Here is a 14,520-nt window from a genome sequence, read left to right as displayed (position 1 = left end):
TCAGTGTTGTAAGTCAATGTCCCATCAGTTTTGTTTACCAAATACTTAGCTTAATAAATGATACTTTAGACACTAAATATTTTGTGTGTACCATATATATGATGTGTGTATATATGTGGTACACACACATATATGTGATATGCATTGTAAATCATGAGAGAGATACATATCTGAAGGACTCTATCACTGACTGTGTAAAGATTGAGAAGATAAGGAAAGTATTGTGTAAAATAAAACCATTTTCAGGGTTTGGTCTGCAAATACCTGAAATGAGTTCAAGCTTTATAACCCACTTGAGGAATGTTAGATCTGTAAGAAATTCCAAAGGCATAGCTCAAAAGAACTGCCTTGGAGTCAGGCCTGGTTTCTGGATTCCTGGTCTGGTGACTAGTAACTAAGGTGTCAGTTTAGGGCAAATTAACTTTTTGAATCTGTTTCCTTATCTTTAAAAATGTAACATTTAGCATAGAACAACAGATACATAGTTTTCTGTAATGTATAGTGGTCTACAGGCTTCCAGCGTCAGATTCTCCTGGGATACATGGTAAAAATGCAGATTCTGGTGTACGAACCTAGATATGCTGCTTAAAAATCTGAGGGTGAGATCTGGGGATCTGCATTTTTAATAAACTCACCAGGTGATTCTTCTCCATCTAATTTTACTGAAAAGCATCAAGGTAAAATAATTCACCAAAGTCAGACCTCTAAATAACAGGCCCCCTCTCTTTGTTGTCTTCCTAATGCAGTCTTTTTTCCATTGTGCTCAGTACCTCTTATTCCTGCTCCAATTCCAAAACACAGATGTCAAAATTTTTTAAATGTTTCTGTGTATGTATATTCAGCGAAGAATATAATCCAACCACATTAACAAGTATTGCTTAATTAAAGTGTATAATAAGGTATTTTTAGGGAAATGATCAAATTATATGACCCATGTCTTCATCTAAAGTATTTGATTAAAAAAATTTGTTTTTCGAATAAGAAGCCCTGCAATACTCTTATTATAGATATCCAAAGTATCAGTATTTGGGAGGCAGAGTTTCAACCAGATCTACATCCATTTCTTTCATTCTGTAAGTATATATTGAGTAATTACCAAGTATAAGGCCCTCTAGACTATTAAACTCAACCTTTTTATTGTCCTGGACCCCTTTGTCAATGTAGTAAAAGTTAATATAGGCCACCTTTCAGGAAAAAAAAATGTTTTTAAATGCATAATAAAGTACAGTATATTGGATTACAGAGGAAGCCAATAATATTGAAATAATTATAAGATGTTTAACTTTTTTTTTTTTTACTTGAGGAAGAGTTGCCCTGAACTAACATCTGTGCCAGTCTTCCTCTATCTTGTATGTGGGTTGCTGCCACAGCATGGCAACCAGCAAGAGGTATAGGTCTGCACCTGGGAACCGAACCTGAGCCACTGAAGTGGAGCCTGCCAAACATAACCACTAGGCCACGGGGCCAGCCTCCCTAACAAAATTTTTTTTTTTTGAGGAAGATTAGGCCTGAGTAGCATCTGCATCCAATCCTCCTCTTTTTTTTTCTTTTCTTTTCTTTTTTTTTTTTTGCTGAGGAAGCCTGGCCCTGAGCTAACATCTGTGCCTATCTTCCTCTATTTTATGTGGGATGCCTGCCACAGCATGACTTGACAAGTGGTGCGTAGGTCCACACCCAGGATCTGAACCAGTGAATCCTGGCCTACTGGAGCGGAATGTGGGAACTTAATGGCTGTGCCACCAGGCCAGCCCCACAAGTTTTTGATAAAGAACTATGTATGCTTTAATGACTCATTAACAAGATCTAGCACTGGCTCTAATAGCTACTGTAATTTCAACATAGTGATGAGCGTAAATGATATTTCAAGTTGTCTGCAGCAATCGTAATATGAATATATCAGTTCACCTGTGACAGTCACATTTACTGTTCACACTACTGTGATCCATTGCCTACATTCAAATTTTATTAGAAGCTCTTGAAAATAGAGATGTAATTTTTCCCGTCCAAGTTCATGGACCGCCTGAATTCTGTGAACTTCTGATTAAGAACACTGGTTAGGGCTGGCCCGGTGGCACAGTGGTTAGGTTCACACATCTGCTTTGGTGGCCCAGTGTTTGCCATTTGGATCCTGGGTGTGGACATGGCACCGCTTGGCAAGCCATGCTGTGGTAGGCGTCCCACATATAAGGTAGAGGAAGATGGACATGGATGTTAGCTTAGGGCCCATCTTCCTCAGGAAAAAGAGGAGGATTGGCGGCGGATGTTAGCTCAGAGCTGATCTTCCTCAAAAAAAAAAAAATACTGGTTAAACTTTTTTTTTTTTAAAGATTGGCACCTGAGCTAACAACTGTTGCCAATCTTCTTTTTCTTCCTGCTTTTTTCTCCCCAAATCCCCCCAGTACATAGTTGTATATTTTAGATGTAGGTCCTTCTAGTTGTGGCATGTGGAATGCCACCTCAACATTGCCTAATGAGCGGTGCCATGTCCACGCCCAGGATCCGAACCCTGGGCCACCAAAGTGGAGCGCACAAACTTACCCACTCGGCCACAGGGCTGGCCCCTGATGAAACTTTTTGATGATAGGAACTTTCTCTTTTTCACAGTTGTATCCAAGGCCTGATTAAAATCTCTAGAGACCTAAGCGCTGAAAACCTTGTGATGCCTTACCTCATGTAATTCAAAATCAAAATATTTACACCATAAAGTGGATTTAAGGAAGTTATATTTCTCGTGGTGAAGACTCAGATACTTTTTAGAAAGTGCTAAATTAGGGGCCGGCCCAGTGACACAGAGGTTAAGTTTGCACGTTCTGCTTCTCGGCGGTTTGGGGTTCGCCAGCTCCAATCCTGGGTGCGGACATGGCACCACTTGGCAAAAGCCATGCTGTGGTAGGCATCCCATGTATAAAGTAGAGGAAGATGGGCATGGATGTTAGCTCAGGGCCAGTCTTCCTCAGCAAAAAGAGGAGGATTGGCCGTAGTTAGTTCAGAGCTAATCTTCCTCAAAAAAAAAACCAAACTAAATTATCTCTATTTGTTCCATGGGGAGCAGGGGAAGAGGCTGCTTTGGAATTGTCTGAAAGTGGATTTAGTATCCAAGCTGGTCTACATCCACCACATTTGGTACGTTATTAGGAGCTCAATAACAGAATGCATGAATGCACCTTTTTCATAAGGGATTCACAATTTTAGAGAACATTCATCAAGGTACAACATGAAAGACAGAACAACATAGTAGGGACTAACTATAGAACTCTATTTACTCTATAAATGAACAGATTGGAGGGGTTGTTTGTAACCCAAGTAGTGTCTCTTGTAGATAGAATTAAAGAGTAGAGCTTAGCATCTTCAAGTGGTCCCAGTGGTGTGCAACCTCCATGAGGGAGGGATTTTTGTCTGTTTTGTTCACTGTATCTGATGTATTCCAAAAGCCTAGGAAAGTGCCTGGCATACTCAGTTTATCCTCACCTGGTCAGCTTCAAATCTGTGGTACCTCTGTTTCTCAACGCTACTCAAACATTTCATTGTTAACCTACCTCCAACTGTAGAAATTAAAAATACCTCTTCTTCCTTAGTAGACATTCAATAAGTGAATGAAGAGGAATATTCAGTTTCAACAGAAAGCTAATAAGTACTGCCATAAGTATATATTTAGCAACCATTTTCATTAGGAACCACCTCCATTTTAAAATTAAGGCACAAATCTGCCCAGGGTCACACATTAACAAGTAGAGGAATTGAGAATAGAACCCAGGATTGTTCAACCTTTAAAATCTGCTACACAAGAACTACTGTATCCTTTACTTTAGGGGAAACAAAAAAGGAAACAAAGTAAATGTCCCAGACTTAAGTATCTCCATTTGGCCAAGACTACAAATGTAGTCTTTTTCCCACATTTCCCAAAGAGACACAGTTATGGGAAACTAAGACCGGATGATGAAATAAAAGTTCCGTAACTATTTAAAGCACATTTATAAAAGTCTTATTTGAAAATATATAGTATTTTTAAAACTTGATGGATAAGCTGTAGTTTATCCTGTAATAATTTTCTCTGCTTTGCCTTCACAATATGCTTGGTATCTTTTTTGCTTTTCTATTCTACCCTCCAAGAACATTTCAGGGTTTCTGGGGTTTGTGTTGGTAATTTACAGCTAAAGGAATTTTTTTTTTTTTTTTTTAAAGATTGGCACCTGGGCTAACAACTGTTGCCAATCTTTTTTTTTTTTTTTTCCCTGCTTTATCTCCCCAAATCCCCCCTGTACACAGTTGTATATCTTAGTTGCAGATCCTTCTAGTTGTGGGATATGGGATGCCGCCTCAACGTGGCCTGACGAGCGATGCCATGTCCGCGCCCAGGATCCAAACCCTGGGCTGCCGCAGTGGAGCGCACGAACTTAACCACTCGGCCACGGAGCCGGCCCCTAAGGGAATTTTTTAATGCCCCCTCTACCTCCCCACCCCCCATCAATATCAGTGGGGTATATTTTCACATGGCTTTTTTAGAAAGCAGTAAAGTAGCTTGGACAAAAACATCATTGTTAATGATGACTAAGAAAATGTCGATGAGAGTGAAGAGTGTTTTTTAAGCCCTTTTGATCCACATGGGGAACACTAGAACAATATCTCTAAGTTAGTGCATATACAGATTATTACAGTTCTGACTCATGTTGGTCAATCCATAACTTGAAGAAAATAAATAGAAATTTTACATTTGAAGAAATTGGGTAGCTGGGAAGTAAAACCTGGCCTGACCTGTACTGATGTGAAGCCATTTACAGGCTTTACCCATGCTACTTAGTGTGAGCGTTCATTCACTTCACTGCAGAAATACTGTTTCATTGTAGTGTGCTCTGCTGGGGACATCCCATAATGCCTGGTGTATGCACCTTACTGCCATTCTAAACTCTCAGGATTTCTAAGTTTTGCATCATACCTGGTCCCAAGGATTTAGGATAAGGGATTGTCAACCTGTAGTCATTTCCAGAATAGTTATCTAGGTGATTTGATACTTGGGAGCATAAACACAGTGACAGCATAATCCCAGACTTTACAGAATAATTTTAATTTCCAGTATCCTCTTTTATCTTGTAGTTCTTGTGCAGACCACATGACAATTTATATTTTGGTGAAAATAATTGTGAATATACTGCATCATTTATTACTTGACCTGGGAAAGGTAGAACCCATGACTAATTGTAGGCCAGTGGAGAGAATCAGAAAACCACCTTTAAAGTTCACAATGTTCCCCAAAAGCTGATTTCAATGTCTAGGAAACAACTTGATTCTACCTTCTAACTTTCCTTCCCTTTTAGCACAAAGCTGCAAAATGACTGCCTCATAAACCGGTAAGCTGACTTTGGCAGCCCGATGTTATTGTTACCTGTAGTTAGTACACTCTTTCTTCTGCCTGACACATACACAGCAGGTATACAGCTATTGTTTAAGGAATAAGTAAATTATAAAACTTTGGATTCCTTAGTCCTTTATGTAATAATTGAATCACCCCTTATCACCTAATTCTTTTGTGACACATTTTGTGCTAGTGAAGTAGACTGTTTCAGACAGTGAAGAAAATAGAACATTGCTTCATGAAATCCTACATGGCCTGGACTAGAGACAATTGGAATCCTTGATTCCCAGTCCAGAGAGGGCCATGATATTTGAGAATAAAATATTATTTCTTGATAGCTGAGCTTTTATGTCCTATGTTTAATGCCATGACCATAAAGCTATTACTGTAACACTTAAGTTTATCTTCCAAAGGAAGCCCACAAAATGTTTTCCAGAATGACTTGGTTTTCGGTGACATTAATTATTGTTTTCCTTTGGGACTTGATTCTTTATGGTAACAAATTCTAAGATGATGCAGTTTTGTCTAAGGCTGTCCATCTCAATTACTTTAAAAATAAAAAAATATTGTGCAATTAGGGAAAGCATTTTTAGATAAACTGCTTACATCTGTTCTATTTTCCTGTCACCCAGTAAGGTTTTTTATCATCAGCCACAGCTGTATGAAAGGACATTAAAGGGTCTGTTCCACACTATAGCATTAATGTTCATAATAGAACATTGAGATAGGTGAAGCCTTCACTCAATCTTTCCCTACCTTCTGTCCTCCTTTATTTCCCACTTAAGTTTGCGTACTGCTCACTATATTGAGGATACATGACCACTAAGTTGTAAGTTCCTTTGAGATCAGGAGCTATACTATATGTATTTTCACATTTCCTTTTGTGCTTAAAACAGGACTTTTGTTTCTTCAGCAAATATTCATTGAGTATCCACTAGGTGTCAGATATTACACTAGGTAGATTCTGGGGCCATCAAGATAACTAAACACGGATGTGCCCTTGGAAGTCTAACAGTCTGGTAGGGGAGAGGTGGAAAAATAGGTCTGTAAGCCAAAATCTCCTACTCGCCTGCAATATGATATTTAGTTTGATGTCAGAAGCTGCAAAGTTAAGACTGATCTGAATTGGGCTCCGGTGATAGAGCTCTCTGACCCTCAGTCTTCTCATTTATAGAATGACTGTGTATACTCTAAGGTCCCTTGTAGTTTTACATTTTATGACTATGAAACCCTCTAAAACTTACCAATGTTCTATTCTCACTTCCTCTGGGTCTGTACCTGTTGTTCTTCTGATTTTGATTTTTTTGTTTGTTTAAGTCACTATTCATTCAGTACCTTCTGTGTGCCAGAACTTTTAATGTAGGGTATTTGACCTATCTTATTTAAAGACTTACAGTGCTCCATCCTTTATAGGTGTGTAGATATGGGAAAATCACACCATGTCTCCTACTCCCATCGTGGATAACATACTCCAACAGCAAGAACTCACTTCAATGAATATTAACATAGCACTAGAGAGGGGGAAAAGGTGGTGGCGATGGATGTGGATTTAAATTGATAAGTGAAGGGACAGGAACTTGCAGTTGAGGGCCTACTGTGTGCTAGGCACTTTATACAGGCCTGTCTTCTGTAGGTCATTAAGATAGGCAGATGGATAGAGAGACATCACAAAGGGAGCCTGTTTGTCCAATAACAAAAAGAAGAAAAATTTTTTCATGCCATAAATCATTGGAAGTATTCAGAATAATTGTTTTTCATATCATTCTCTATATGAGGGCACAGACAGCATGGTACCTTTACATAGTAAGTGCTTGGTGGATATTCGTTGAATGAATAGGGATTTTTCTCATGCCCTAGTAGTGATTCTTTGGGTGTGTGGACCTCTAAGAATTTTGTAAAAACTGTGGACCCATGCAGGATGTCACCTCTCCTACTATACACAAAAAGAAACAATCAAGTCCCTTGCCTTACCCTACACCTCCACATCTGTATTTGTGTAAAACCCATACTTTTGGAGTGTTCTCAGCCCCAGGTTAAGAACTCAGCCCTGGAAATATCTCTGGGTATCTAGGCAGCCTAGAAACATAGTTCTGTTAACTTGTAGTACTTACAGTGCTGTATAGTGCTGCCATTCTTTATCAGTCCTTTGTAGATTTGAGAAAATCACACCGTGCCTCCTGACCATTAACTAATGGTCATATTCAATTTTCTTTTTTTTTTTTAAGATTTTTATTTTTTTTTTTCCTTTTTCTCCCCAAAGCCCCCCAGTACATATACTTCATTGTGGGTCCTTCTAGTTGTGGCATGTGGGATGCTGCGTGGTTAAGATGAGTAGTGCCATGTCCGAGCCCAGGATTGGAACCAACGAAACACTGGGCCACCTGCAGCGGAGCACGCGAACTTAACCACTCGCCCACAGGGCCAGCCCCTCAATTTTCTTTTTATGAGCAGAAATTGTATCCAACTTATTTTTAGGTTCATTAATATGTGCTACAACCAAAGGACCATGATTACATTCTTTATCTTTTTAAGGCTTTTGAAGTAGGGATTATGTAATTTTACAGATAAAGAAATTAAGGTTTGTCACAAAGCTTATTTTATGTAGGTAACATATCTCTGGCTTTCTGGATGGAATGATTTCTGTTTCTTTTTTACCTCTCCCCATTCAGAAACCCACTGAAAACTCTTTTAGACCAGTGTTCTCATCTGTGAAATTTTATCTGGGTAGAGAAAGATGACGAAAAAAATTGTCCTTGTCTTATAGTGGAGGAGAATGATGTGTAAAACAAATGTTCTAAATAATTCCAAATGTAGTATGAAAACTATCCCATAAAGTTGTGAGGATCAGATTGGTTACAGGAAAACTGAATGTCATGTAAACTATACAGTTTTCTAAACACGTCTGGCCCTTACCTTGATATAAAATCCTTAAGGCCTAGTACAGTCCAGCTAGAGAAATTACTTGGATGTTTACCTAATCTCCAATAGTGTTTTCCCATTTGTACTGACAGCAAGGCAACACCTCACCCAGGCTTGTGATGGAAGAAACTCCAGTCATTTATTATTATTAAAGTGGAAAAGAGAAGAGGAGTTTACTGATCAAATGGATCAATGTTTGGAGCACTTGCTCTGTGCCAAAGGTTTTTTAATTTACACAAGAACTTTCTAGGTGGAGAGGAATAAAGTCTCCATTGAATAGACTCTCACTTACCCCAGGCTAATAGTTATAGATAACATCTGAGTACTTATTGTAAGCAAAGGCACTGTTCCAAGTACATTACATACATTTCATTCACATGCTTCTCGATCTTTATAACAACTCAGTAAAATATCCTTAATATTTTCATCACTAATTTATGAATAGGAAAACTGAAATTTAAAGAGATTAGACAATTTGCCTAAAAATATTGCAAACTGAGACTTTGAACCCTGACAGATTTGACTCCAAAGTCTTCGCTCCATTCTGATACACTACCAAAGCTTTCAGCGTTGAGTATCAATCACTCGTCATTTATGAAGTAAGTGTGGCTGTCCATGGCAAGAGATGGACTAAAGGAGTTACTAGGCCATTTCTGAGGGAAATGGTGCCTTCCCCCGCAAACAAGTTTCTTGTGGCAAAATCAGGTTGGAAGGATAAGAAAGGTTGAGGAAGGTGGAGGTGGCGTGGTCGAGCCTGTTCAGGAGCTGATTAGATCTGAGCCTCTGGCCCTTTTGCCTGCCAGCTGACTCAGAACTAGCAGATGGGCCAAAGCCCAGGCAGGTTGATTTCATGGGCTCTATACTTCAAAGGATCTGATTCCTGGCACTGCTATGCACATTGCTTTTCTGAGGGCACAGCCTTGTGAGGGACGGAACAGGATGGTCTCTATGAAGTGTTTGTGAATGGTCTATGCAGTGTTATCTCTAAATCAAAATATATACAGCTTGTTCTGTGTTTGGCAATAAAACCACAGGACTAGCTGTGAGCATGGCTGAAAATTGGGCATTTAAACCTTAAGTATTCCTCTGCAGTGAACATGGTGGTTAAGAATATGGGCCCTAGAGTCAGATAGACCTGAATTCCAATCTTGGCTCCACTGCTCAACTGTGCATAAATTACTAAGCCTCAGTTTTCTCATGTATGAAATGGGGATTAAGGTAGTACCTACTTCATACGGTTGTTGTGAAGATCAAACATATATAAAGCATATACCACAGTACCTGAGACATAGTAAACACTCTTGAAATATTATTATTCAAAGAAAACTCATTGTATAAGAGAATCTCAAAGCTTAAATTAATTGGTTCATCATTCTTTCACTTAACATGCACTCAAAAGATATTTATTATTGTGTTGGGTGAGAGGGGTAGAGAAAACAGTAATAACTTTCAATGAACAGTGAAAATAAGCAAAATATTTTTTAAAATATTGTCTCTTTTTTTAAAAAGATTTTATTTTTCCTTTTTCTCCCAAAGCTCCCTGGTACATAGCTGTGTATTTTTAGTTGTGGGTCCTTCTAGTTGTGGCATGTGGGATGCCGCCTCATCATGGCTTGACGAGTGGTGCCATGTCCACATCCAGGATTGGAACCGGTGAAACCCTGGGCCACTGAAGCACAACCCGCAAACTTAACCACTCGGCCACGGAGCTGGCCCCTATTGTCTCATTTAATGTTCACAGCAACCCTATAAAGTATTTTCCCACTTTATAGATGAGACCCTAGATCAAGAGAAGTTTGGTAACATGTCTAAGGTCATATAGTCAGTACTGTCTAACTCTAACACCTGTGAATAAGATAGCCTTTATCCCCGCCAGAGCATGTTATTCAGCAGGTAGGCAGACACGTGAACAAGGTGTCTGCATTCAAAGTGCTGTTATTGAGGTTTATACTAGGTGCTTGGGAGCACAGAGCAGGGAAGGTGAACTCGGGAGTGGGGAGTGAGGTAAAGGTAGTCTCCTTCACAGGAATACATGCTATTATTGGGACTTCAGGTGGGAATGAGGTACGAGGCTTTTGATGGTAGAGGAGGAGTTAAGAGGTCTTTCTGGGTTTCCTCAAGTCACTCTAAAAGAGAGCCTTTAAAAGGAGTCCTTTCTGGGATTCCTCAAGTCAATATGACTGCCTTTTAGATCTAACATTATAAGTGTAGCAAATTTTATGGTTACAAAGAAACTGTCTCCAGAAAGACCAGATGACATTGTTTACTTGAGGTGAAATGGTGGGGTTTATAGTAAATGTCTGTCTGTCTACATTAGAATCATCTGTACCTCCTTGGGCTTTGGAACTGAACGTAGGGTTAATAGTAGCAAACTAACTTCTATTGCATGATCATTAGGTATTAGTCTCTGCTGTGTTACAGGCGAGAACTCTTAGTTGGAGAAAGGTGGAAAGGCTTTGTCTAAGTCAGTAATCTCAAATTAAGTACACTTAATTTGGGCACATACCCTCAATATAAATAGATTATTTCTTGTATTATTATACAATTATCAAATGTAGATGAAATAAAAATTTTTCAGGAATGACATGAAGTTGAAATAAACTATTTCATCTCAAGGCAAAATATATACTTAGGATTCTGTATTTGTTATTAATGGTGAACACAAATTAATATTTCAAATAGGCTACTTAATAGTTTTGGATTTTTTTGGTCGATTTGTCAGATTTGGTTAGATCATCATTGTATTGAACCTCATAGTGTAACTGGTGCTAAGTAGAAGCGTCAATTTTTTTTGTCCTGCTATGTATCATCTTCAACTCACAGGGGTTTTTTCTTTCAGTCATCTTTTTAAACCAGTGGCTCACTTTGTGAGATTTAGTTTAGCGAAAATTAGACTTCAAAAAAATCTGTAAATCCTTTTTTGAACTGCCATATGTCACTAAATGCTGAAAGTGAAAGAACTTCTATTCATACCTCATGTGACATGTGAGCATCAAATGTAGGGAAAGTGTGTGCATGCCAAGTTCAATCCATATTAATAGAGTTTAATTTTTTATGAATAATAAACATACATAGAAGTTTAAAAGTTCTTACCACATCTCAGTGGATTGTCTTGTATACCTCTAGAGTGAGCACACTCCACTTTGGAAATTAGGGGTCTGTGCAACAGAAATTGTAGCAATCAAGCGACAGTAACCAATCCCATCTTTAGCCATGATTGGCTGAAATTCATTTATGAATGACAAATGGGAAGGGTACAACATGACTTCCCAGGAAATGAGAAGAGCTGAACATAGCCGAACCTTTGAGAGCGTGACCTGTCTGAACAAAGGTAGGACCTACGAGCATCAAGTGCCTCAAAGAAATACATTTTAGAGGCCAGCCCCATGGCTGAGTGGTTAAGTTTGTGCATTCTGGTTCAGCAGCCCAGGGTTTCACTGGTTCAGATCCTGGGCGCAGTCCTAGCACCGCTCATCAGGCCTTGCTGAGGCAGTGTCCCACATAGTACAAGCAGAGGTACTCACAACTAGAATATACAACTATGTACTGGGGGGCTTTTGTGGAGAAGAAGAAGAAGAAGAAAAGAGGAAGAAGAAGAAGAAGAAGAAGAAAAATGATTGGCAACAGTTGTTAGCTCAGGTGCCAATCTAAAAAAAAGAAATACATTTTAGTTTTAAGAAAATGGACCTTGTCAGACCTACCTAGATTTAATCTCAGCCCTGCTATTTACTAGCCATGCAATTTTGGGAAAGCAAAACCTCTTGGAGTCTGTTTTTCATTTCTAAAATCAGGATGATTAATACCAGTACCTATCTCACTGAGAAGAGTTTAACGGGATACTGTTGAACCCTATGTGCCCAGAGATGCTGCGCTAAACTCTTTACAAGAATTCATTTAATCCTCATAATATACTATCATGGTAGAGGCTAACTAGTTGTTCACCAAAATATTTTCCTTTTCCTCCTAGGCACACAAGAGGACTACGTTTCTTAGTCTCCCTTGGAGCCGCATCACTGTGTTCTGGCCAATGAAATATGGGCAGAAGTGAGCAACATCACCTCTAGGCCTGACCCATGAAACTTTCCCTTGCAATTCTCCATGCTCTCTCCCCTCATCTGTCAGAGGATCTAGGAGAACCATTAGGTGCAAGGGGCTCCCTGTTTCTCTCCCTACCTTTAACCTGTGTTGGATTGTGATGTGAGCCAGAAATAAACTTTTATTGTGTTAATTATTGAGATGTAGGGGTTGTTTGTTACAGTAATTAGTGTACTCTAATAAAACAAGGTTTGATAAGAACTCAGAGAGGGAGAGAGAAAATGTTCACAGTGTCTGGCACATGATGTACAATCAAAAGGGTGATTAACTTAAGAAAGATGAAGATTACTTTTATGAGATAGCTTATGAGCAAATACCTGTAAAGGTCCTTTGGGTATGAGAAAATGCCAGGAATCATTGATTTATACTCTGGTTTCCAAAGCTTTTCATAGACACCACTGGGAACACCTCAAGGAATGGAGATACCATGCCTGCAGCACCTTATGCTCTATAGACTAAGTTTTAAAAATATGTAAAAACTATAAATACATTTTCTTTCTTTTTTAATAAAAATTGCCACCTGAGCTAACATCTGTTGCCAATTTTTTTTCTTCTTCCTCTTCTTCCCAAAGCCCCCCAGTACATAGTTCTATATTCTAGTTGTAGGTCCTTCTGGTTGTGCTATGTGGGACACCACCTCAGCATGGCTTGATGAACAATGCCGCATCTGCACCCGGGATCTGAACTGGCAAAACCCCAGGCCACTGAAGCAGAGTGCGCAAACTTAACCACTCAGCCACGGAGCCAGCCCTGAATACATTTTCTGTACTGCCTCGGGAATCCTTCTTCCATCTTGATGAGGTTTTTCTCTTGTTTATTCAAATCCAGGAGCTGAAATGTGCATTTTAGATTTCTCCCTCAAGTTAGCCTGTATATTACCAATAGTTTCCTTCACTTCTAGACATTACAATACTTAACTGGAGCCTTTTTTTTCCAAAGATTTTATTTTTCCTTTTTCTCCCCAAAGCTCCCCAGTACATGGTTGTATATTTTTAGTTGGGGTTCCTTCTAGTTGTGGCATGTGGGATGCCGCCTCAGCATGGCTTGATGAGTGGTGCCATGTCCGTGCCCAGGATTCGAACCAGCGAAACCCTGGGCTGCTGAAGCAGCACGCGTGAACTTAACCACTTGGCCACGGGGGCCAGCTCCCCTGGAGCCATATTTTTGTCTTGAGAAATTGAATTCCTATAATTTGGATTACTCTTGGTCTCTGAATGATCTCATGTCATATTTTTGATCTAGTAACTGTTGCTGTGTTTTCCTCTTTTTCATGCTTATTTGCAAAATTGATTCCTATAGAATTGCATGGATAGCTACTTAGGCACTTGACTTCAGATTTTCTCCTCAAATGCAGATGAATTATTTCTTCTTGGCTTTGGTGAATCAGAATATTAGCACAGCCTCCCAAGACTATTTGCTGCTATTACCCTTATCATGCTCCTCCCTTCTATCTTCTGTCTTAGAAACATGTGGGAGCTAGGCAGTTGGCTTTGAAGCCTTAATAAATGTTCACGGAAGCTATGTGGCTTAGAGGGAACAAACAGGCTTTGTGTTCAGACAGACCTGATTTTCAGTCCTGGCATAACCACTAACTAGCTCTATGTGGCATTGGTGAGTTATTCAACTTCTTAGGAGTCATAAGTAAAATGCAGTTACCAAAACCCACTTTGTAAGATTGATAAGAAAACCCACTTTGCAAAGGTAAATGGCTGATTTTACTCTTGAATATGATATAGAAATCTTAAATAAAATACTAGAAAAGCAAATCCAAAATATGCATCATGATCATGTATTTATATCAGGAATATAATTTTGGTTTAATATTTTTAAAAATAAAAAATGTGATTTATACCTTAACTGATTTTGATAAAATTTAACATCCACTCATAAAAACAAAACACGTGGCAGGTTGGAAGTGGAAGAGAACTTCTTAAACTGATAAAAGATATCTATAAAAAAATTTACACTTAGGGAGGCAGAAGCTTTCTTAAGTTGATAAAAGATAACTTTAAAAACTATATCATACTTAATGGTTAAAAGACAAAAAATTTCCCTTTGAGATCAAGAATGAGAATTCTTTTATTCACCATTGTCCTAGAGAACCTAGCCACCTCAGTAAAGCAAGAAAAATATATAAATAAAGGTATTAAGGATTG

At 38.9% G+C, this 14,520-nt stretch overlaps 1 long non-coding RNA gene across 1 annotated transcript; it reads left to right on the top strand.

Annotated features, from left to right (window-relative positions):
- Positions 1–950: 950 nt before the first annotated feature.
- LOC103563535 (uncharacterized) lies at positions 951–12,497 on the top strand. Its single transcript, XR_547904.2, has 3 exons — positions 951–1,073; positions 3,053–3,123; positions 12,237–12,497. It is a non-coding gene; the product is annotated as an uncharacterized lncRNA (long non-coding RNA).
- The last annotated feature ends 2,023 nt before the right edge of the window (positions 12,498–14,520 follow it).

This window comes from Equus przewalskii, chromosome 6 (genome assembly GCF_037783145.1).
Source record: "Equus przewalskii isolate Varuska chromosome 6, EquPr2, whole genome shotgun sequence".
NCBI lineage: Eukaryota > Metazoa > Chordata > Mammalia > Perissodactyla > Equidae > Equus > Equus przewalskii.
This window is presented reverse-complemented; position numbering and strand designations above follow the sequence as displayed.